The sequence below is a fragment of the Pan troglodytes genome, chromosome 8, assembly GCF_028858775.2.
Source record: "Pan troglodytes isolate AG18354 chromosome 8, NHGRI_mPanTro3-v2.0_pri, whole genome shotgun sequence".
NCBI lineage: Eukaryota > Metazoa > Chordata > Mammalia > Primates > Hominidae > Pan > Pan troglodytes.
The window spans coordinates 76,986,749-77,012,901 of NC_072406.2; the positions used below are offsets into that span (position 1 = coordinate 76,986,749).

General features: G+C 36.6%; 1 long non-coding RNA gene across 2 annotated transcripts in view; it reads left to right on the top strand.

Annotated features, from left to right (window-relative positions):
* Positions 1-7,494: 7,494 nt before the first annotated feature.
* The window catches only part of LOC134807173 (uncharacterized), a 127,381-nt gene continuing 108,722 nt past the window's right edge, over positions 7,495-26,153 (top strand). For both annotated transcript variants that reach the window (XR_010146907.1, XR_010146908.1), the window contains exons 1-2: positions 7,495-7,637; positions 17,640-17,745. This is a non-coding gene — a long non-coding RNA (uncharacterized LOC134807173). The remainder of the gene's footprint in view (positions 7,638-17,639; positions 17,746-26,153) is intronic.

The following is a 26,153-nucleotide window of genomic DNA, read 5'->3' on the forward strand; positions in this document are numbered from 1 at the left end:
TGTAGCTCCATTATCACAGAAGACAAATGTGTATAGTGTTACAGGTAGTTAGATAGGGATGAGTGAGGCGGGAGAGGGCTCTTCCCCCACCCACTAGGAATGTCAGGTGATGGTTCAACAATTATCACACTGCCTCGCTAAAAATGACAACTCAGTAGGGAGTGCTAGGACACCAGAGAGAGACAATCTCCTGATGATCCACAGCTATTAACATTAAAGTGTTAACGGAATAGAGATGCCAGGGAGAAGAAACTTCCGGGGCATGCATGTTAACATACAAAATAGCGAAGTATGATCTTCCAGGGACACTTCACCAGAAAAGGGAAGAAAGCCTCAGATGGGCATACGAGCAACTTCCTAAACACACTACCGCATGCTCAGTTCCCAAGGGTAAAGAGGAGACTGCGCATGCGGGAAGCCCACCCTAAGGGAAGAATCATGGAAAAGAAGTGAGCCAAAAAGTCCTAGGAGACCAAGGTTAAATGCTCTCTTTGACCTTCAGACGCCTTTTTGGATCTCTTCCAAGTGAACTTTCCTTTCTTTCCTGTTCTACAGCCTTTAAAAAAAAAACTTCCACTCTTGCTCTGAAACTCACTTCGGTCTTGTTCTACCTTGTGCTCCTCAGTAGAATTCTTTCTTCTGAGGAGGCAAAAATTGAAGTTGCTGCAGACGCATTAAGATACACTGCTGATAACCTGGGGAAACTCCGATACCAGCCACCAGTAACATATAGTATGGGAAAATATAGTGGTCAAAGAGCATGACCTCTGACAACACATTGCACAGTCCTTTGATATCCTGATTTCACTTGACAGCTGAGTTGAAGAATCTACTTCTCTCTGTTCTGTTGTTCTTCTCTCTTCTCTTGGTGACTATTAAAAGTGGATTCAGAATAGACATTGTTTATAGCGTAGCTGAGGGAATGATAATGAAGTTGCACATAAAACTTTATCATGTTCATCCTCTGCCTCATATTTTTCCAAGTTTCATACTACCTATAGCTACCTGATATACTGCATGAAGTGACAGATCATATCATTTGGTAGTGACATGTTCTTTTATTTATAAATCTACCTGATAGGGAAAAGCAGCACTCACATTCTACTTTCTATTATATTTGCCTTGAGCTTAGTTGACATGCTTGTATGATTATTTTTCCAGAAGAATGTTAAAATAAAATTTTTAGTTTTAAAGCAAAATATATTAGTAAGTGTTGGGTTTTAAGGAAATTTAACAAATATCATTCCTGATGGGAACAACACATTTAAGCAGATGGTAATAAATAATATCATCCTTGCTATGCATGGTAGCTCACACCTGCAATCCCAGCACTTTGGGAGGCCAAGACAGGAGGATTGCTTGAGTGCAGGAGTTGGAGACCAGCCTGGGCAACTTAGTGAGAAATCATCTCTAATTAGAAAAAAAGAAAAAGAAAATGAAAAAATTATATGGCCATGGTAGTGCACACATGTAGTTCCAGCTACTCTACTACTCAGGAGACTGAGGTGGGAGGATATCACTTGAGCCCAGGAGTTCAAGGCTGCAATGAGCCATGATTGCACCACTGCACTCTAGCCTGGGCAACAGAATGAGACTCTGTAAAAAAAAAAAAAAAAAAAAAAAAAAAAAAAAAAACACACACACACAAAATCGCCTATATTGCAAGCAAAGGTCAGATGAAAAACCATGGGTTAGATGTTATAAAATAATGAGTTTTCTAAAACTAGATCCCATAATTAGACATACCTAGCCAGTTACTGACACTGCTGGAAAACTATAGGTGTCTGGAAGCATAGCCAATTTGCTGTTGAGTTTATTGCAGATAACATGCCATATATTATATGATAAACAGCATAGATAAACAGCATAGATAAACAGATGCCAAACAGAGAGAAAGGGAAGATGTGGGGGTCACTTATGCCCATTTTCTTAGCCAAAATTCACTCCTCAAACAATACACTCTTCCTTCCATGGGTAAGTGAGGTGGCCAATAGATGGCAGGCATGTGACACTAATGAATATTCCCTCCATATTGGAGGACAAAAGAGCAGAACTATGGTTTCTCTTTCAACAGTTGAAATATAAAATAAATATACATTGTGCTTATGTTTAAATTTTGAGTGCCTTTAAATACTTATGTCTTTTTACCAATAAAATAAAATTGTATCTCTAAATTAAGTCAGGTTACATGACCTTAAAAATTACTTAAAATATGTTTGTTAAACTATTTAGGCCTGCCACTTATATTGAGTTTCACTTTTATCAAATTTTGATTCTTTATGGTTCATGATAGTTTAGGTCTTCTTTTTATTCCTCTTGAATCATTTGTAATTTATGTTTTCCTAAATATTACCACACCATCTTGATCATAAAATTTATTGGCATAGAATTGTACATAATATTTTTCCATAATTCTTTTAATCTCTTCATATCTCTGGTCCCTTGTTCATATTTTTATCTTGACTTACACTTATTTACAAATTCTATAAACTAAATGCCATTTGCTTTATTCTTCTGTGTATTCTCAGTGTCTAGACCTTGGTGCAGGGTAGGGACTTAATACATATTTGTTGACTATATTTGTTTTCAAAACTATATTCTAGCATCAGTTAAAAAAGATGAAACAAGTTTTTTCTGTATGCTTTGGCATTGGCAAGGCTCATATAAAAGAAACATAAGATTTCACGCTGATTATTCATCCTATGTTGTATACCTGCCAAGTACTATTGTTAAAGGCAAAAATAATTCTAGCAATAGGGATGTTGTATGAGAAAATGGACTTGATGATAAAATATTTATGAAACCACTACAATTGTGACAATACAAATAATTTATTTTGTTGTCTGCTTCATGTATTGGTGTTGAGAATAGAGCTGGCATACATGTGGAACATTTTTCTTTCTACCTTTCATTGAGAATGTTAAAATGAAAGTCACCCAATGTTTTATCTCAAATATGCAAGTTGTCTTGTGGAATCATAGTCTGAATACACTAGGTATGTTTTTCGTATTTCCCTTCTCCGTGTTTTTCTTGTTGATACCATTTTCTTACTATCCACTCTTTCCTTTAAACCATAGTTTGGGATTCCAGTTGGTAAAAAAAAATTAGGGTAGGAAGGGGTTGTCGTTAATCTACTAGAGTGATGAGAAGTAGAAAGAAAGAAAAAAGGAAAAATCCCAGATCACTTAAAATTGAGTGCTAAGTGTCTCCCATAGACATGCAGGTGTATAAAAGGCTGATCCTAAAGTGCTACAGATCAGGAACTGTAGGTGAGATCCATAATTAGTTTTATTGTGGTATGAGTTATATGTTATTATATTTGAGTTCTAAACTCACCTTCCATTCTCTACTTTTTGAGATTGGAGCTGGGGCTCTTCACTTTACATTTCTGCATTATTCCATGGCTCTGTGTAAGACCCTCTAGAAGAGCAGCCAAGCAGAGACAGCAAGGCTGGTGGAAGGAGATGAGACTTGCTTTCTCCTGTCGGTTTCTTGTGGAATTCCTGTCTGTCTCACGTGGAATTCCTGTCTGTCTGTGGTCTCTGTTCACGCATCGGCAGCACTTCTTCATTGCAGTAGCTGAATCCAATTTGCAGTTTTTCTAACATCTTCAAAAACCCCCTCATTTTTCTCCATTCCATATAAACCAGCACCAGCCAAACAATGGTTTCTCTGTAAGCTGTAAGGGGCCTCATATAAATACACATTTTAATAATTCCAATCTCTTTCCTTTATTCCCTCTACCGTAGGAGTGGTTTCTACTTCCTATAGTTGCTACCTTCGTGATACTTTACATTTCTCTTAGATACCTAAATAACAACTTTATACGAAGTTTAAAGTTTTTTCATACTAAATTCTGCCTATTAAACATAAGCAGGAATATAGAAACTCCTTGTAAAATAAAATATAAAAAAACAAATTATCTCTGTTTATATGATTGCTATGATTTTTTTTTTCTTCTTAATGGACCCTGACTAATAGAAACACCAGTACAGCTGTTAAGGGAATTTATCTATCACTTTATTTGTTTTAATTATATCATGAGCCATCTTGTTGTGATGAATATGTGGATTTCAGAGTCGGATAGATCAGGCTCCACTAATTCCATGGAGTGAGATTTTGGGAGGGTTATCTTAACCTGCCTGAGCTTCAGTCTCCTCAACTGAAAATAATATCTACCTCATAGGTCTATGAGGATTAAGTAGGATGATGTTTGCAAATCATGCAGGATGCGCTCAGTAAATGGTACAGATAATCTTAGTGATGAAGATTGTGATCAAGGAACAGTGGTAAGTTTCAAATAATCAGAAGTGAAACTTGTTTTTGACTTTTATTTTAGGTTCAGGGGTTGATATGGTTTTGCTGTGTCCCCACCCAAATCTCATCTTGAATTGTAACAACTCCCACAATTCCCACATGCTGTAGGAGGAACCCAGTGAGAGGTGATTGAATTATGGGGCGGGTCTTTTCTGTGCTGTTCTTGTGATAGCAAATGAATCTCATTAGATCTGTTGGTTTTAAAAACAGGAGTTTCCCTGCACAAGCTCTCTCTTTGCCTGCCATCCTCTTGATCTGTGACTTGCTCCTTCTTGCCTTTTGCCATGATTGTGAAGCCTCCCCAGCCATGTGGAACTGTAAGTCCAATTAAACTTCTTTCTCTTGTAAATTGCCCAGTCTTGGGTGTGTTTTTATTAGCAGCATGAAAACGGACTAATACATGGGTACATGTGCAGGTTTGTTATATATGCAAATTGTATGTCATGGGGATTTGATGTACAAATTATTTCATCACTCAGGTAATAAGCATTGTACCTGATAGGTAATTTTTTAATCCTCACTTTACTCCCACCCTTTACCCTCAAATAGGCCCTGGTGTCTTTTTTTCCCTACTTTGGTCCATGTGTGTTCAATGTTTAGCTCCCATTGTAAGTGAGAATATGCAGTATTTGGTTTTCTATTCCTGTATTAGTTTGCTTAAGATAATGGCCTATGGCCTACAAGCTTCATCCTTGTTGCTACAAAGAAAATGATCTCTCACACTTTTTAATGGCTGTATAGTATTCTATGGTGTACCAGATTTAAGCTTTTCAATCTAGTTTAATAGCTTTAAGACCTAAAATTCTAAAATCTGGAGGTATTAAGTGATATATCAAAGTTACAAAATTAGTGACAAACCTCAGACTCCTGATTTTACCTAGAAACTTTGATTATACCCAGAAATTTTGATCATACTTGTCCACCAGAATCTCCCCAGTAACATGTCATTTCATTCAATTTTATTATTCCATAGTGGAACCCTGACAGATAACACCAAGTTAAACATTGACTGAGTTAATTTTCAAGGATTGCAATGTTGTATAGGGAAGTAAAAGTAAATCATGAAATTTATAAAAATAAAAACAAATTACTTTAATGATAAAAGTAATTTTCCAAGGGGGAGTTTGCATTTACACATTATGTGCAGATAATTTCTTTTTCAGAGAAGTATTTCAGGAGTATTTTGTTTAGATACTAAACTTGGCATCAGACTGCTTGGGCTCAAATGTAGACAATACCCTTGCTAGCTCTGTAAACTTGGGTGATTTACATAACTTTACCATGTCTCAGTTCTCTAATTTATAAAATGAGGATAGGCAGTTTCTAACATGTGGTTTTAGGAGGGTTATTACAAAGAAATCAGTTAGAACATTACTTGTCATACTGAAGAAAATGAGTTCTCTTTTTTATCAAATTTAACATTCTTTCACATAGGAAGAGGTCACTGAAAATATTTCATGTTCTTGTCCTTTTTTGCACTAAAAAATACATAGCTTTAGTTTTCAGGAAACTTCAAGTAATTACTTTTTTAAAAATTACTTTCACTACTTGTAATTTGTAAAACACCAGGCCAGCACCTGAAATACAACTGCCACTTTTCTGCCATCTCCTAGCACCACACTGTAATAACTCTGAATTATATAGGATTGGAATTATATATGAAGTGTTCCTCAATAATTAAACTTTGTCCTGTAGTTAAAACAGACATTCAGGTGAATTGGAGTGTGAAGAATTGTCTGGTCCATTAAATTAGCCTGGTGCTATCTGTTTCTTATCCTCTTTACTTGAAATTTTCTATGTGATACCCCTTGACTAAGAAATAATCATTCCTAGTAAGAGGAAATTGATCACAAATATGTTCTACTTGTGAGGAAAACAATAGAAACAAAAACTCAGTTAATAGTGAACTACATCTTGGGGAAAATACATTCAATTGCTTTGACCACCATAAACGAATCTGGATGGAATTCTGACTTATCTTTGGAAAGATGGTTGATCTTAGCTTAATCACAAAAAGGAAGACAGTGATAAAAGAGTGGGGGGAATGCTGAAATGAGTTTTTCCAGAGCACAGAAGTAGGTAAAGTTGATTGATAGCTAGTGCTACTCTCAGTGTAAGTTTCCATCAATATAATTAAATTAAAAGTGAAGAGTTGGTTTGGAATTTTCTCATCACTTCTCAAAATCACAAGGGCATCTGTTAACAAAGCTGCTTTTTTACACACAAGAAACTTCAAGGGAATTGAAACAAATAAGACCAGAATTATGAGACTATCGAACTCTTTTGTCTTCATTATGTTTCATCAAGTCTCTGTTTTAAAGCAATGAAGTAACAATATAAGGGTTACATTTCAGATGAGTAGGCACTGTGAGAGTTTTTATCTGATTTTGGATTTAACCAAACAACTTACAAGTCATTTAGAAACTAAATTCCTTCCATTCATTCAAAAAACATTAATTAAGCACCCATTATGTTTCAGGCTAGGTGCTGTGGATACAGAATAAGAAAATATTTAGAAAATTTTTATTGATAGTTTAGAAAGATGCAATATGTGATCTCTTAGAAATGTGAGCTTCTGTCATTGGGTACAATAAAACATAAAACTATCTCTACAAGAACAAAATGAGAGAATAAAGCAAAATAGCAATATATGAGAGAAAATTACAGATATTCATTGACTATCACTTTGCTGTAAGTCAATGGTGGGGTGAAGTTACTTAAAATTTAATATGATTTTAGGGTGAGTTAGGTTGTCAGTAGCAGCTTCCTGGTGGTCTCGTGGTTAGGATTTGGTGATCTCACTGCTACACCCCAGGTTAGATTCCAAGTCAAGGAAATCTTTCTTGAAAAGAAGTCAAGAGAATGTTGTAATAGTTTTCTCCTTGATTAGATTACACTGTGGGATGAAAACACAGCTAAGTAATTCATTTGATTCTATGTTTTCTACTTTAAGAAGAATCATGTCAATATATGAGTCGAACATTGCAACTACTATAACTGAGCAAAACTTAAGAGACTTGTGAAAGGTAAAAATGTGTGCCCTAATATTTTTGCCCTATGTGAAAGAGTGATTGAACTTCATTGACTCTTGAGGGCAGACAAGAAATAATGAGATAAATTTATAGCAGTAGCTAATGTTGAGCTTAGCTACTTTTTTTTTTTTTTTTTCTCAGAATTGAGGCAACACTTCAGCTGCTGGGAATGATCTTCTGCAAGGACCTTCTGCTCCTTTGTAATCTTCCTAAGCTGAATACAGTCTCTTCACCCAAGAGTAAGTCCCCTCCCTGGGGATAGCTTAAGTCTAATGGTCAGTTGGTAAGGTAAGTAGAACCCTCCCATGTTCTTTTGCTCAAGGCAGGGCAACTTAAAAGGCCTATTTTAGCTCCAAATGTCCATAATAGAGGCCTCTTGCAACCACAGCTAAACTCCTGCCACTGCCCAGTCCTACTTCCTTCACTCCCCCAGACGTGTTGATGTAGGGGTTACCTTTCAGTAAACCTGTACACAAATCTCCATCTCAGAGTCTATTTCTGGGAATCTAGCTTAAGACATAGTAAGGTTTGAGTTCAGCATTAGGAGAAACTTTCTTACAAGCAGAATTATCTCAATGGTATGAACTCCATCTAGAGATTGTGAGTTCTACATTTTTGGATGTCGTCAAGCAGAAGCAAGTGACCATGACTTGAGGTTGGTGAAGAGAGAATTCTTATTTCATTAGGAGTTGGATTGAATGATTTTATGATTTTAAAAGCTTCAAAGGCTTTAACTCTGATTCTATACTGTATTTATAAAATAATGCAGCCACTCTCTTTATAAAATCTATCTCTGTGATGTTTTATTCACCTAAGCCTAGGTTACTTATTAGAGAAAATAATTCTTTGTACATCTTGGGCCCATACTCAACTCCTGGAAAAGTATATAACCTATAGCCTGGCCTAAGATTCCCAAAACTAACAACAAGAGACTACAGAAAGAAGATTAATTAAATATACGAAGGCAAAACATTTGGTTTTCCTAATCTTTTGAGTTATATCCCAGGTTGTACAGGATCAACAACCTGAGAAGCCCATCAGACCTCTTGTGTTATCTCTAGACCATGTCGACTGTGTTAAGGCCACCTTTAATGCCGAACACTCTAGAGGACAATTTTTTTTTTTTTGGCTGCCCGGCATCCTTCCCTTTTCTCATGTATTGTGATGATAAACTTACAAGGTAGAGTTTGACTCTCACTGTTAAAATCCCAGATACTTGCTTCCTCAATCTCTCTTGTAGTAAAAGCACGAGAATTTGTTTCAGGTACCACCAACCAAATTCATCTAACCCAGATTATCATCCAGAAATTATTTCTGGATCTGTTTAAAATATGGATCATGGTAGCACCAGAAGTTGTGTGTAGTTTCCAGGGAGAGTAGTGTCATTGGTGTTAGCGGCTCTCTAGTATTAGTGGAGCTAAAATCACAAGCTACATCTAGTACTCGGAAATGATACAGAACCTTTTCTGGCTGAGTATCCTCTCAGCCTAATGCTCTACCTCTTGAGGGCATTCTGTGAGTTAACAAAAATATTTTTAAGAAACATATTTTTCTGCTTTAGCCACTCAGAGTGAATCTGGATTGGTTATAGGAGCTTGCTAGATTTGAAGACAGTGAAAATCTAGCTAGTGATATCAGATAAAACTCCGGGTGTTCATAGCACAGACTTAAAAAAATAACAAAAATAACACTGATGATAACCTGGAGAAAAAGTGCCTTTTAGAATCACAGGGACTACTGCCATGGAACTCTATGAAAAAGATAAATGATATAAGAATTGTGGGGTTTGGTGGTTGTTTCTAGTGATAATCCACACCCTAAAGAAAGGAATAGACAAGCTGGATATCTTAAAATCTAAATTCAAAACTTGGCCTGAAAATCATGGGCATCCTGTGATAGTGCTGTCAATGCTTAATAACAGGTATTCTCCCTCAACTTCAAATTCACTTCTCTGTTCTTTGCTTTGAGAGTTAGAGTTTAACACTCAGCAAACCACCTTTCTGCTTTGCCAGTTGGCTCCCAGGTAGGCTATGTTAGCAGTGAACACTTAAGAAAATGGGAAGGCTGGAGGAGAAAGAAGATACTTGTTTCTTTCTGTTTGTTTCTCATTTCTGTCAACATCACTCAGCCCCACTTTTTCATTCTTGCTATGGTTTGAATGTCTCCCACAAAACTTCATGTGTTGGAAACTTAATAGCCAATGTAACCATATTAAGAGATAAGATAAGATGATTGATTCATGGATTAAGTTATTACCCTCGGAATTAAAGTTAGTTCCCCAGAAAGTGGATTGTTATAAAAGTGAGCTGGGCTTGCTCTTGCAGCCTCTTTTACATGCATTTCCTTGTCTTTCTGCTTTTTCACCATGTTATGACACAATATGAAAGTCCTACCCAGATGCTACTACCATGCCTTTGGACTTCTCAGTCTTCAAAATCATGAGCCAAATGAACTTTTATTTATAAATTACTCAGTCTCAGATATTCTGTTATAACAATAGAAAACAAACTAAGACAGAAAATTGGTACCAAAAATTGGGGTTGTTGCTATAACAGATACCTTAAAAGGTGGAAGCAGCTTTGGATCTGGGTAATGAGTAGGGGCTGGAAGGGATTGGAGGATCAGCCTAGAGAAAATCTGTATTGCTGTAAACAGAACATTAAGGGCAATTTTGGTGAGGAGTTAGAAGAAGACTAGACCAGTGTGCTCAGGATGCAGAAAAAGCAGTCAGAGGAAATTATTTTCCAGCTTTAAGACTAAACATTGTTTTGTCTGTTGGGTTTTGGACTTACTTGGCCTGCTACTCCTTTCTTCTTACCTATTTCTCCCTTTTGGAATGGGAATGCCTATCCTATGCCTGTCCCACCATAATATTTTAAAAGTAGGTAACTTGTTTACATGTATAGGCTAACAGCTGGAAGGAATTTGCAAGGTGAATCATGCCTTGGGTTTCACCCATATCTGATTCAATGAGACTCTGGAATTTGAACTTTTGAGTTTTTTCTGGAAGAAGTTGAGACTTTTTGGGCTATTGGAATGGAATGAATGTATTTTACATTGTGAGAAGGACATAAATTTGGGGAGCCAGAGGTAGAATGCTGTGATTTAACGTGTCCCCCAAAAGATTATGTGTTGGAAACTTAATTGCCAATTTAACAGTATTAAGAGGTGAGCCCTTTAAAAGGTGATTGGGTCATGAGGGCAGAGCTTTCCTGGATGGATTCATGTCATTATCTTGGGTGTAATTTAGTTCTTGTGGGAGTAGTGAATTACTTCTTGTGAGAGTAAGTTAACTCTTGAGAGAGTTGGTTATTTTAAAAGCAAGTTCAGCTTGCTGTTTTAGTTTTCTTTGCAAGCACTTTCTTGTGCTTTTGCTTTTGTGTATGTTATGAAAAAGTACGACACAAATGGTCTTACAATATGCTGCTGCCATGACCTTGGACTTGCCAGTCCCTAGAATCATAAGCCAAATAAACTTTTTAAAAGTACATGAGTCTCATGAATTCTGTTATAGCAAAGAACAAAGATAATTCCAGCAATTCTCATTTATTTCTGTATCAACAATTTAATCCAATTTGCAGATTTTCAACATCTGCAGAACTGACCTATTGTACTTTCTCATAAACACAGGAGGAGCCAGCCAAAATGCCTATGGAAAACAGTTCTATCAAAAAACTAATTCTCCTTAGCCTTACTCAAATCCATTTTGCTGTTTCCTGCTCTAGAACTAGAAATAGATTCCAGGTTAGAGTATATTCGAAGAAGGCACTTATATAAGCCAAGTTAGAAAGAGTAATATTTCCCTTCCCCAAGTTACGAGATTTTGCTAATTCAAAATACAGAAAAATGTAAAGAATACTTTGTGAATGAATTCTGCTGTGTTAGATCAAGGAAGTAGCAAACTTAAAAGTGAATACATTTATCAAAAATTTTGGATTCAATGTGTTTAGCTCAGGTATCTTCAAGGGGTTCCTACTATTTCATCAGTTGGATTTCCTAAAACATGGACACGATTGCCCATATAAAATAAATCTGAAATATAAAAAAGTAATCCTAATATGATATCAAAAGTCTTTCCTTTATTGATCACATTAATTAGCTGGTGGTGTCAGTCAAAGCTTCTGATCAAGGTAGGGACTCAGGTATCTGATATTATACATGCATAGCATAAGATCAGAAGTAATTTTTTAGATTTTCCAAAGATGATTTCCTTAATGAGGATTCTAGAGTTGATGGGAATGTTAATATGTCTAGCCTGAAGCAAAATTCAAGCTGCAATATGTTATAATAGCTACTGAGATAGAACTACCTCCCTTAGTGGGGACCTTAAATACTAGAGGCCCCACATAACAATTTGGGATTGCAGTTTTAACTTGCTGTTAACTGACCTGAATGCCCGTGTGAGACCCAGCAAAAGAAGGTTCTACAGGTGGTCCAGTGTGTAGGGCAAGCTCCTCTGCTGCTTGGCTTTTAGAATATAACTGATTCAAAAGTAGTCACAATGTTTGTGGCAGATCTGGGTGCTATATTGGGTCTTTCCACAGAATCACAGCAGTGATTGTAAATTGGGATAATGTCACAGCCATGCTATTTTTGCTCAACTATTTTTCGCTATTGCTATTACCCATATTAAAGACCAAAATATGCGACATATTATAGATCAACAGGCAACAAAGATATTCTCTATTTGCCCCACTAAATCCTTAAGTTAAACATTCCTAGACAGGTCCACCATGAAATGTGAGTGGTCTTTAGGAGATTAAGACCCTGTACATCCTAAGAATACAAGTAAATTGCAATACTAGGTGGTTTACACTACTAACGCATTTATATCTTACTTACATTGAAGCCTCAGGAGTTCCTTCTGATTAGTTGTCTGAGGAGAAAAATATTGAACCTTCATTTATACCCATGTCTATACAGTTTGGCACCAGGTCAGAAAGGGAGTAGAAAACCTTTTAAACCACACACAATGGTAGCCTTGAAGAATGGTGGGGAAGGAAAATTCCACCTTAGATGAGAACTTGAAATGGTTCTATTTTGTCTGAAAGGGGATTTGGCTCACATTATGGGTCTACAATATTTTGTTTGCAGTTGTGAAAATAAAGAATGAAACATTTGTGTTACTTTTTTGTTGTTTTATATGTATGCATTTTTGTTCCTTATCTTTTATGTGAAATATGTTGGTGGTTGTGAAATTTGTATTTTGGCTCACATATCACAGCTTATTAATGAGAGGTTTTTGTATTCTTGGGTGAGGTCATGACATTACTGAGTGATCCCAAATTTGGAGATAGATGCAATTGCTGATTGGATTTTGGGAGGAGGGTAAGAGTATTTTTCAGCTGCATTATGTTAATTTTTTTATGTTTAATTTTTATAGGTACACATTAGATGTATATATTTACTGGGTACATGAAATATTTTGATACAGACATACAATATGTAATAATTACATTAGGGTAAATGGAGTATCCACCACCTCAAGCATTTATAATTTCTTTGTTTTATGAACATTCCAATTATACTATTTTATTTTTAAATATACAATCAATCAATCCAGTTTTTCTATCAAATACTAGGCCTTATTAATTCTATCTAATTATATTTTTGTAGCCATTAACCATTCCCACTGCCCCACACTAGTCTTGCCAGCCCTCTGGTAACCATTATTCTACTCTCTATCTCCATGAGGTTGATTGTTTTAATTTTTAGCTCCCACATGAGTGAGAACATGCTAAGTTTGTTTTTCTGTGTCTGGCTTATTTCACTAACACAATGTCCTCCAGTTCCATCCATGTTGTTGCAAATGACAGGCTTTCATTCTTTTTTAAGGTTGGCTAATACTCCATTGTGTATATGTGTAATCAGTCAATGGATTTTTCCTGGGAAGTGTGGGAATCCTTGGTTTTTGTTTACCTTGGAAGAAATAATTCAGCTAAGAGATGTATAGCAAGGGTTAAGTAGCAGAGTTTATTGAAGGAGGATAAAGTACATCCTACAGAGGAGTAGAAAACAGCTCTGGACTGGTTCAGCTGAAAAAATAGCAGCGTTTATTTAAGGAGACAGTACACTCTGAAAGATGAGACAGAGTGCACAGCTTGAGAGAATGAGCCAGGAGTAGCTAGTGCTGGGGGCTCTCTTTATGAGAAATTTACATTATTATTCACATAGGGGCATGAGAGAGTGTCACTTGCAAGCATGTTTAGGGAGATTCCTTTGGGAATGCATGTTCTGTGATTGTGCATGCTAGTACACATATTGTATGTCTCATTAGCTTAAAATCTCCACCCAGGGGTGTGTTTTTTACTATTATAATGAGCAGAAGACTACTCTAGGATGAGGTTTTGGAGGATCACACCTACTTGTTAGTGGGAAAAACCTCTAGCATGGTTACCTCCAGCTAGGACCTGAGAAGTCCCCTTCAGGGATAGAAGAACCTAACTGCAAGGCCAGATGTAGCTACTGTAACCATTGTCCTTTTTGCTGATTGTCAGTGGGCAGCATCTCCAGGACTTATTTTCCCAGAGGGCTCCCTTTCCTGCTCATTTTTGGCTACCTGCATACTCTAACACCACCACATGGGAGATAAAGTTATTACTCAAATCAATCTCCCTGAAGGCTCAGAGGTTAGGGGTTTTTGAGAATAGTTAGGTGGGCAAAGGACTATGGAATGGGTGCTGCTAATTGGTTGGGGATGAAATCATAGGGATGTGGAAAGTAGTTATCCTGCATTGAGTCAGTCTCTGGGTAGGGAGGGGGTATTCACTATTAGGACATGAGTCACAAGTCCGGTGGAATTAGACAGTCTTCAGAAATGCAAAAGTCTGAAAAGATATCCAAAAGGCAAATCTTAAGTTCCACAATAGTGATGTTATCTAACATTAGGCATCATTAGAGAAGGTACAAATCTTGTGCTTTCTGGAACAATGGCCGGTTGTCATTTGCTGACACCTAGATCTTAGCAAAATTCAGGTCCCTCTCATAATCCTAACTTTGTGACCTTTCATTAGCTCTTTTTTCTTTTTCTTTCTTTTTTTTTTTTTTTTGTCTGAGACAGAGTTTCACAGAGTTTCACTCTTGTCCAGGCTGGAGGGCAATGGCATGATTTCAGCTCACTGCAACCTCTTCCTCCTGGAGTCAAGTGATTCTCCTGCCTCAGCTTCCTGGGTAGTTGGGATCACAGGTGCCTGCTACCACGTCTGGATAATTTTTGTATTTTTAGTAGAGACAGGGTTTCATCATGTTGGCCAGGCTGGTCTCAAACTGCTGACTTCAGGTAATCTGCCCACCTTGGCCTCCCAAAGTGCTGGGATTACAGGTGTGAGCCAACGTGCCTGGCTGGCCTTTCATTAATTTTACAAAGAAGTTTAGTTTTGGGGAGGGCTATTAGCATCCTTGCTTTAAGGTTAGACTATAAACTAAATTTCTCCCAGATTCAGCTTGACCTATGCCCAGGAATGACCAAGGAGAGCTTGGAGGTTAGAAGCAAGATGGCGTAATCTATGTCAGATTTCTCTTACTGTCATAATTTTGTAAAGGCAGTTTCATATGTGCAACATTTTCTTTGTTCATTTTTCTGTTGATAGACTCTTAGGTTGCTTCTTGGCTGTTGTGAATGGTGCTGCAATAAATATGGGAGCGCAGATATCTCTTCAGTATACTGATTTTCTTTCTTTTGGGTATATACTTAGCAGTAGGATTGCTACATCATATGATAGTTCTATTTCAGTTTTTGAGGAACCTTCACACTGTTCTCCATAGTGGCTATGCTAATTTACATTACCACCAACAATATACAAGGGTTTCCTTTTCGCCACATACTCACCAGCATTTGCTATTTCCTGTATTTTGGATAAAAGCCATTTTAACTTGGGTGAGATGGTATCTCATTGTAGTTTTGATTTGCATTCCTCTGATGGTTAATAATGTTGAGCACCTTTTAATATGCCTGTTTGCCATCTACATGTCTTGTTTTGAGAAATGTCTATTCAGATCTTTTGCCTATTTTTTGATAGGATTATATTTTTTCCTGATGAGTTGTTGGAGCTCCTTATATTATTTTGGTTATTAATCCTTTGTCAGATGGATAGTTTACAAGTGTTTTCTCCCATTCCGTGGATTATCTTTTCACTTTGTTGATTATTATTATTATTATCATTTTGCTGTGAAGAAGCTTTTTAACTTGGTATGGCTGTATTTGTCCACTGTTGCTCTGGCTGTCTGTGCTTGTGGGGTATTACTGAAGAAATCTTTGCCCAGTCCAATGTCCTGTAGAGTTCCCCAATGTTTTATTTTAGTAGTTTCATAGTTCAAAGTCTTAAATATTTAAGTCTTAAATATTTAATTTAATAATTAAATATTTAATCCATTTTGATTTGGTTTTTGTATATGGCAAGAGATAGCGGTCTAAATTCATTCTTCTGCATATAGATATCTAGTTTTCCCAGCAGCATTTATTGAAGATACTGTCCCTTCCCCAGTGTATGTTCTTGGCACCTTTGTCAAGTGTTCACTTGACATGAGTGAACTTGAATGAGCTCACTGCAGATGTATGGATTTCACTCTATTCCATTCCATTGGTTTATGTGTCTGTTTTTATGCCAATACAATGCTGCTTTGTTTACTATAGCTGTGTAGTATAATTTGAAGTCAGGTAACATTATGTCAGAGAGTTAAATCAAGCTAGGTGGAAATGTTTTTAAGTCTAAAGATGAAAAAAATGGAGTACTAGGAAATCAAAATTGTGAAAATTGAGAAATTCATCAGTTTTTGTTTGTTTGTTTTTTCAGCTCTAACCTTTATTTGGGGCTATTCTCACCTTTAAACATGCAGTCTACTTTCTTCCATATAGCTGACATACCAAATGTCTACTTTCTCAATCCAGCTTGAAATTATGATGATCCAGGCAGGTAATCAAGTTTCTAATAATCAGATCCAGTTACATAGATTCTATCTGGGGAGATATTGAGGAGATAAAATAAATTCCTTGAAGAATTCATTTTGGGTAGAGAGTGATGGCAGAGCTTGCAGCTATATTGAATTAGATAAGCAATAGTGACAGTGCCCATCACAGGACCCTGTGTCCACATGGTAGAATGTGAGGTGCAGCTTGAAGTTTCTGATCACTAGTGGTCCTGATGATCATATCTTTAGTGGACAACCTCCAAAATGAGGGAGGGCTAAGGCAACTGTTTTGCCCATGTAAACTTCACACTTATTTATCTGGCCCTCCAAATAAATTTATCCTACATATATACAGCTTATATTTCCCAGAGTTTGTTTCAGTTGTTTTCAACTTAGATCCCTGATGAGTATTTCACCGAATATTTGGAACATATCTATAGGCATAATCTGGAGGTCATTCATTAGCTTATGTTATGATGAGTGAGGCAGGTCATGTGAAAACTCTAACTCACTGCTGTCAGATGAATCCAGGAAAATATACTAAGGCATATTCTCTCTTCTTCTTGTCTGATTCCTCTCCAGAGCTAGTAATTCTATAAGGATTCACAGGTCCTTCATCTGAATAAGTACCTTCCATGTGCCAGTAAGGGAGATCAACACTGCTGTCACCTTCTTAGGGATGAATCCCTGATTCTCTATCTCTCTAACTAGAAGATATCCTTTTGGTACATGTTTCCTTGAAAACTACATTTTTCTTTCCTGATTATAATTATACTTGTAGCTGATTTTTTAGAAATTATGTCTTTATCCACTAGAATTTACAACACATGAGGACAGGGATCTTATCTGTGGTGTCTTTAATGTCTAAAACAAAGCCATGCACAAAGTAGGTATAAAATAAATAGCTGTTGAGTGAATGAATAAAATGAATGCCTATTTGAGTTAATGCAGCTCTGTTAAATGAAAACATATCAGAAAGGATGAGGATAAGACTAGTGATGGGGTGAGTCCAAAAATAAATGATTTTAAAAATACCAGGAAAAAATAGAAGTGTATAAAAAATATTCTTAAAAGTACCAGATGTTATGGGGGTTGATGTTATGGACTTTAAATTCTCAATTCCAGCATCTGTCTGCTCTTGAAATAACTTCTAGTCTAGTTCTGTGTAAATAGTAAAAGTAGTTGCACTGGCTTTTGCAAGAAATTGTTTTTATATCCAATTCTTATAATAAAAAAGATAGAGTAGATATATGCAGAAATAGATGTGGTTGGTTATGAAATAGACATGTTATCTTGTACTTACTCAATTCTGTGGATGGACTGCATATAAGAAATGTAATTGCAATGAGATACACAGAGTGATATTACTTATTTCTTGCTCAGTATTGCCTTTGAAGATATGTAGAGTTGCTAACAAATGACTGACTCTGGACCTGAACAATGAAAGCCAGAGAATGAATGACATATCCGAGCAAGTCATGCTGATCAGGTACAGTTATTTGGTTTTCTTTTGATCACTCTATTGTGCAATTAATGGATAGGGCTTCTAAAGCATGGAACATAGAAACAGGAAATATTTTCCTTGTTTCCTAGCTTTACGTCTTTTCTCCGTTTTCAGAAAACTGAAGATAAAACAAAATAAAATGCGCCATGCCGATTTTATAACTTAGTTAAAGCAGTCGAATTGATTTTCAGAAAAAAATTATTTTATTCCACAATACACTGTTGTTTGGCAAATGACTAAAGTTTTCACATTTCTCAGATAATCATTAAAATTGGGGCTGTAGCTGTCATATGATCACCATATACTGGAAGAAATAAACCCAGGAATTGTGATGGGAACAATAAGATCCAGGAATATTCTTCTACCCCTTCATCCAGAGTGCTGTCCGGGGATACATACTCAAATCTAAGATGGATCTCTAATAACACTTCCTATGCATCCAGCTGTATGAGATATTTTAAAGCTGTGAAAATTATATCTGCCACCCTACCCACTCAACCACCCCAATATCATTACAAAGTGCTCAAGACTGACCTGGCATGACACTCTCCCAGTTGTTAGATCTCTTTGTCATGTATCTGCATTCAGTGACATACTTGAAATACCAAATTTCCTTATACAGACAAATGAAGAAAAATTCACTGATGTTTAAGATGTCACTAGGCAAATATCATTCATATATTTTCCAAATTAGAGAAGATAAAATAACATTTTTATTTTTCAGAACAAGGTTTTAAATTACTTCTGTAGTTGTTTTTAGTTATAAGACAAGCAAAAGACCCTATGCTTTTTGCTTGAATGGGTTGACTCTGTGAGGAGGACTTGACAGTGCCCTTTTTCAAGAGGCAATGTTTGCAGTACTATTTATGGAGATGAAATCATACTTGCTAATTTCTATTTGAAGACATTCTTGAATTGCAAGTGCAGAGAAATGGATGCTTAGTTCTGTGTTTCTCAAGGATAGGTTATACTTGCAGGGGCCTAGGGAAAAACTCCCTTCACCCTCTGAAGGCTTACTGAAAAATCAACTCACAGAAGACAGGTTAATTGGAGAAAAGGCAAACAAATCTGTTCATGGAAAAAAAAAAAAGGAAGCTGAACCCTGTGAAATATTTGAAAGAGGCTATTTATTTATTTATTTATTTATTTTGAGATGGAGTCTTGTTCTATCACCCAGGCTGAAGTGCAGAGGCATGATCCTGGCCCACTGCAGCCTCTGCCTCCTGGGTTCAAGTGATTCTCATGCCTCAGCCTCCTGAGTAGTTGGGATTAGAGGCATGTACCACCACACCTAATTTTTTTTTTTTTTTTTGTCTTGCTCTGTCACCCAGGCTGGAGTGCAGTGGCGCAATCTTGGCTCACTGTAACCTCTGCCGCCCGGGTTCAACTGATTCTCCTGCCTTAGCCTCCCAAGTAGATGGGATTACAGGCACCCACCACAATGCCCAGCTAGTTTTTGTATTTTTAGTAGAGATGGGGTTTCACCACATTGGCCAGGTTGGTCTCAAACTCCTGACCTCAAGTGATTTCCCCCCCGCCTAGGCCTCCAAAGTGCTGAGATTACAGGCATGAGCCACTGCACCCAGCCAGAAGAGTTTTATTCTGAGCTAAATATGAGTAACTATGGCCAGAGGCATAGTCTCAAGAAGTCCTGAGAACATGTGCCCAAGGTGGTTGGGTTACCGCTTGATGTTTTTACATTTGAGGAAGACTTAAGACATAAATCAATATGTGTGAAGTTTACATTGGCTCAGTCTGGAAAGGTGGGACAACTCAAAGTGGTTGCATAAAGGTCATAGATGCATTCAAAGATTTTCTGATTGGCAGTTGATTGAAAGAGTTTAATTATTATCTAAAGAATAATTATGATCTAAAGAATCAATAAAGAGGATTGGATGGGTTAAGATAGGGGTGTGGAGCTGAAGATTCTTATTATGTAGATGAAGTCTCATAGCTGGCTGCCCTTACAGACAATAGATGGCAAATGTTTCCTATTCCGGCCTTTAAAAAGTGTTAGACTCTCAATTAATCTATTTAGGATTGGGAGGGCCTGGAAAGATCTAGTTATGTTAATAGAGATTCTTTACAGATGCAAATTTTCTCCTAAAAAAGGCAGCATTGCAGGAACATTTCAAAAAATGGCAAAGAAACTCATATTTGAGGGTAAAATATTTTGCTTTCCTTCTTTATATGTCATGTGATGATATACTAGAGTCAGGTTCGAATTTGGTATCTTACTACTACAAAGAACCTATTTTGTTTTAATGTTAATGCTGATCAGTTGTGCCTGAACTCTGAAGGGAGGAGGGTATGAGGCATATCTTATCCCCCCTTCCCATCATGACCTCAAATAGTGTTTCAGGTTTCTTTGGGTTCCCTTGGCCGAAATGGGTGTCCATTCAGTCAGTTGGATGGCTTAGGAATTTTAATTTTGGTCTATAAACCTATTAACATACACATGGCAAAGAACCACAGAATGATTACCCTTTTCCCCACTGGAGTTAAGAAGCTCATATACCATGTTGAGTTTACAGAAAGAATGGAGGCTTGGATCCTCACAAAAGAGGTTATGGTTGGAAACATTTTATGGGAAGGGGGAGAAGAAGAATTCTGTTGAGGGCAATAAATGATTACTAGGGAGAATGAATGGATAGGGAACAGAGAGTGACTTGTAAATATTGCTCATGGAATTTGAATGATCCTCAGAGACAAAAATTATCTTATGAAGGAATCTGTTCAGGTGTGGTTACATTCTTGATGTTCTTTTCTGCAATAGGTAATAAAACAAGAGAGAGCAAAAGAAAAACAGTTGTTCTGTTTGTTAGGTCCGGACTTTAGGGAGATAAAGGAAATTTAGAGACGAACTTCCTCCTGTGCTTCAGGACAGACAGAGGATTGAGGGACAATAGTTGGGAGAGCGGGTAGTGAGATCAGAGAGATTATGAGCCTCCTTCTTTAGTTCAGCATGTTAAAATGCCATATTTTGCGGTATCAGTCTCTTATTCCCAACATAGGTTATCTTATTTTAGTTTCTGAAATTGAGATATTTTTAATCAGTATATACATCAAATGTGGTAGAAATAGTTTTTCTCTAAAAAAAGCTTATTAAATTGATAGTGTATTTTATAATCCAAAGTGTTTTAGAATCAAGGAAATAGAGTATGTAGAGAGCAGTCAAAGATACTCGTCAAGTAATTGAATTATTAACCTTACAGGTGCTTTTATCAATTTAACCATTTTTATTTCTATGTTAAAGACCAATAATAATGTGGAAAGTAGGCAGGAAGAGTCAGGAAATTTCTGATAATTTCACTTTCTGTCCTGCTTGTGGATGAATCTGATGGGAAACCAGCTGGGCATTAAAGTTTATACCATTTGTCAAAAACCATCCTGCCTCTCCCCACTCATTTCCTAACACACCCCTCCCTCCAGTCCCAAATACATCCTCATTCAATCCTAATTTTATTTCAGACCTTCTTATGATCTGGCTCTTTTTCATGTTGTCTAAACTAATGACTTTGTGATATTAGTCTTGAACAAATACCTCTGACTTCTTAAATTACTAGTGTATTTGCTGTCCCCGATATCTGGACATCAACTTTTCCGAAGTACTACCAATGTGGCATATTATAAAACTTTTAGAATCTGCAACTGTGCTGGGTAAAAATGGCTTACAATGCAATATTTGCCTTTTTTTCATTAAGGCAAGGCGAATCCTTCTTGGATTTAGGCTGATGTCAGCATGTATTTAAATAAGTTTAATAGTAACAACTGTTGAAAGCCCCTAAGTTTATTACCTTACTAGGATTTCAAATGTTTTCAGCTGAATATATACTCGCTCTCTCTGCACCCGCAACAAGCAAAAGGTTGAAAAAAAAACTTCATTCAGGAACCTGATCAGTCTTCTAAAAAAGACTTGAGGAACTAGTGATTAAGGATTTCTCAATGAGATGGACTGACCAGGTTCTGTTAGAATGAAGTTTATAGGTATAACTGGAGCCAATTGGAAATTTAAAAGGAATGAATAGCCAATGATTACTGGCTAGCTAAGGAAAACATCTAACATAAAAATCAGAGACCTAGACAAACAAAAAGGAAAAAAAATAGCTGATGGAAAAAGTGATTTCCACAAACTGCATGTTTGTACTCCCCTAAAATTTATATATTGAAACCTAACCCTCAATGTGATTGATGGTGTTTGGAGGAGGGGCCTTTGGGAAGTCAGTAGTGTCTTTTTAAAAGAAGCTCCAGGGAGATCCCTCACCTCTTCTTCCATTTGAGCATATAGCCAGAAGATTGCCATCTATGAACCAGGAATTAGGTTTTCACCAGGCATTGTGTATGCGGGTAGCTTCATCTTGTATTTCTCAGCCTCCAAAACTGTGGGAAACAAATTTCTATTGTTTATAAGCCACCCAGTTTATGATATTTATGATATTCTATTATAGCAGTCCACATGGACTAAGACACACATTGGTACTAGGAAGTGAGGGTGCTGTTAAACAGTTAAAAATGTTGAAGCAGATTTAGAATAAAGTAATGGATAGAGGCTGAAAAGTTGTAAAGTGCATGTTAGAAAAAGCCTGTTTTGCTGTGAATGGACCATTAAGGGATATTCAGGTGAAAGCTTGGGAGGAGAGGAGGTGAGCTGTGGACAATGCCTCAGTCTTCTTAGATAATACCTAAGTGATTCTGAACAGAATATTGGTAAAAACATAGACAGCAGAGGTCATTCTAATGAGCTCTAAAAATGGAAATCAGGAATATGTTATCAGACAATGGAGGAAAGACAATCTTAGTTATAAAGTGGCAAAGACTGGTTCAGTCGTGTTCATGTTCTATTGCTTTGTGAAAGATAAAATGTATAATCAATAACCCTGGATATTTGTCTGAGGAAGTAAGTAAGCAAATTGTTGAAATAGTAGCCTGGTTCCTTTTGATTGCTTATACTAAAACTTGAAAAGAGGAGAGTGAGGCCGGGTGCGGTGGCTCACACCTGTAATCCCAGTACTTTGGGAGGCTGAGGCAGGTGGATCACGAGGTCAGGAGTTTGAGACCAGCCTGGTCAACATAGTGAAACCCCGCCTCTACTAAAAATACAAAAAAAAAATTAGCTGGGCATGGTGGCAGGCACCTGTAATCCCAGCTACTTGGGAGGCTGAGGCAGGAGAATTGCTTGAACCTGGGAGGCAGAGGTTGAAGTGAACCCAGATCACACCACTGCACTCCAGCCCGGGCGACAGTGCAAGACTCCATCTCAAAAAAAAAAAAAAAGTAGAAAAACTGAAAAGAAATTATTAATCAGAAAGAAGAATTTAAAGATTTAGAAAACTTTCACACTATCCATATTGAAATAAATGAGAAAAACCTGCTTAGGAAAACACAAAGGTGTGCCCAAATGACTGTTTGATAAGGAGATTAGTCAGCCATCTAAGACAGCCTCTTATGCACTTTTCCCAGGATGCAAATGGGGAATGTTCCTCATCAAAATTTGAAATAACTCAGATGGAGGGACTCATGCAATTCAGGAAATGGAATTCAACACTAGAAAAGGGTGTGATGACATGTTTCTACCCGAGGTGAAAAGTGATTAGCCTGCTTGCAGAGAAGGTTAGCCAGAGTGGAACAAGTCAGGTAGCACCATGAGGGATTTCATCAAAAGATACGGAACTGATTAAGAGATAATTAATTTGATAACACTAAGAGGAGTTTTATAATACTGAGGGGGCATTAGTATAGAATTGCTACTAAGAACATGAAAAATAAAACCAATATGTAAAACTAGAAAATGATTATCTCTAAGGAAAACAAAATGTGGGGGAAAGAAAAAGCAATCGCAACGTAATGCATTACTAAAGTTCACCCTAGAAAAACATGGGGGTTAGTGGCACTTAGCCCTGCAAAGTCAAAAATCCACATATAACTTTTGACTTCCCCCAAACTTGACTACTAAAAATAGCCTACTATTTATCAGAAGCCTTACTGTTAACATACATAGTCAATTAACACATATTTTGTAGGTTATATGTACTACATACTGTATTCTTACAATAAAGTAAGCTAGAGAAAAGAAAATGGCATTAGGAAAATCATAAGAAAGAGAAAACATATTTACTATTTATTAGGTGGAAATAGATCATCATCTTCACATTGAGTAGGCTGAGGAGGAGGTAAAGGAGGAATTGTTCTTGCTGTCTCAGGGGTGGTATAGGCAGAAGAATATCCATGTATAGACCTGCTCAGTTTAAATCTGTGTTACTCAGGCTCAGCTGTATATGGTTTAGTTGTAACTAGCATTGACAAAGCCATAACAATGTGAACACTAAATATTGATCTAACCAAATTTAAGACATAAATGCATCAGATAATTCAAATGTGTCCATAAAATTATTGGGGCAAGAAGGTGAAAGAGAGCTAGATTGTCATCTACCAAAATGACAGGTCAAAATATCAGAGCTAACTTATGATGGGGGTGGAGGGTCAATATACTCATGCTATTTATAAATGCTATTCCTAAAAAATTAAATAATTTGCTAGAGAAATTTAAAAGTGGTTACCTCTATGAAATATCAAATGGAGAGAGCTGTGAAATGTCTTCATTTTCTTTTCTCTGTTTTAACAAGCTTTGTAGAACACTTAATCTCTAAACTAACTACAGATACCATACTATATAAGGTGTATTAGTCCTTTCTCACACTGCTATAAAGATATGAGCCAAGACTGAGTAAATAATAAAGAAAAGAGATTTAATTGATTCACCGTTCTGCATGGCTGGAGAGGCCTCAGGAAACTTACAATCATGGCAGAAGGGGAAGAGGAAGCAAGGACCTTCTTCACATGGTGGAAGGAGAGAGAAGTGCAAGCAGGGGAAATGACAGGTGCTTATAAAACCATCAGCTCCCATGAGCGCTCACTCCCTATCACAAGACAGAGTAGGGGAAACTGCCCCCATGATCCAATTACCTCCCACCTGGTCCCTCCCTTGACACATGTGGATTACAGGGATTACAATTTAAGACATTATTTGGGTGGGGACATAGTCAAACTATATTATATGGCATAGTATAATAGTTGAAAGTATATTTGAAAGCCCATATATAGGTGTATACACATACACACACACACACACACACACACACACAATGTATAATGGTAAATATAAAATTAAATTAAACAGTAATTAAGTCTATAATAAAATTTTAATACCATATATATTTACCTTTTTGTTGTTGCTGTTAGGATCCTCTCTACCCATCCTATTTTTATTTAATAATCATAGTTTTATACTCTGCTTTGAATTTGTGCAGTTAGGCTAACTTTTACTTAAATGTGACAGAACAATCCAAAGTCATCATTACTTAATAAAACATAGACTTTACATTTTTATGTAAACCAAATTCAGACACCAAAGTAAGTGTCTTTATAGTGTTAGAGATTCAGGCTTCTATTATCTAGCCACTAGGCCACACTTAGCCTATGACTCCATGGCCCAGAGCTGTGAGAGTCCCAGCCATCACTTTGGTAGTCAGCCACCATGAAAGAAGAAAGAGAAAAAAAAAAGTAGCAAAGGATTTGTGCCAGCTTATTTTTATGTTTTTCACAAAAGTAACACACATTTGCTTAAGTTGCATTGCCTAGAACTTATTCACATGGTCTCACCAAGCTGGAAGGAAGGCTAACAAATGGGTTTTGTTTGCTTATTACACACTGTGCTGAATAAAACTTGGGTTATTTTACTAAAGAAAAATAATGGATAAGGATTTAGGTAACAAGCAGTCTCTGTCACACACTATATTTGCCCTTTTGAGTTATTTTGATCCTGTCACCTGCAAATTCAATATTTTGTATGTTTTTTGTATAAAAGTGATAAACCCAACTTTAACATAATTAAGGGTGACACTGATATTTTATTCTTCAAAACCCTGAAGCCCAAACATTGAATCATCAGTGTGTGATGAAAGTTGTATTTTATTTAGCAGATTTTTCCTGGCCTCCCATGAGACAAGGGTAAAATAGCAAATTTATTTTCTAGTTGCTATAGTGCCTTTCAAACAGGTTGAGAAAGTAAGTTCTCACAGAATAAGCCAGTAATAAGTTACTGGCACTGTTCTTCTACTTGACTTAACAAACTTCCGATTAAATGAAACTATACTCCAATACAATATCATACTAATTTTATTTCATATAATAAGACATAATGCTCCCCTCCTATCCCCCAGTTTACTCACAATAAATTCTGCTGTTCCAGAAAGGAATTAGTGGTCAAAATATATCTCACAAACACCATTTAAGTATATTAACTCATCCCCAAATTATTTCCTTAAATGAATATATTTATATTATTTGAGCAGTGGTTCTGTTGCATATAACTTGATACATGTTTCCTCATTTTT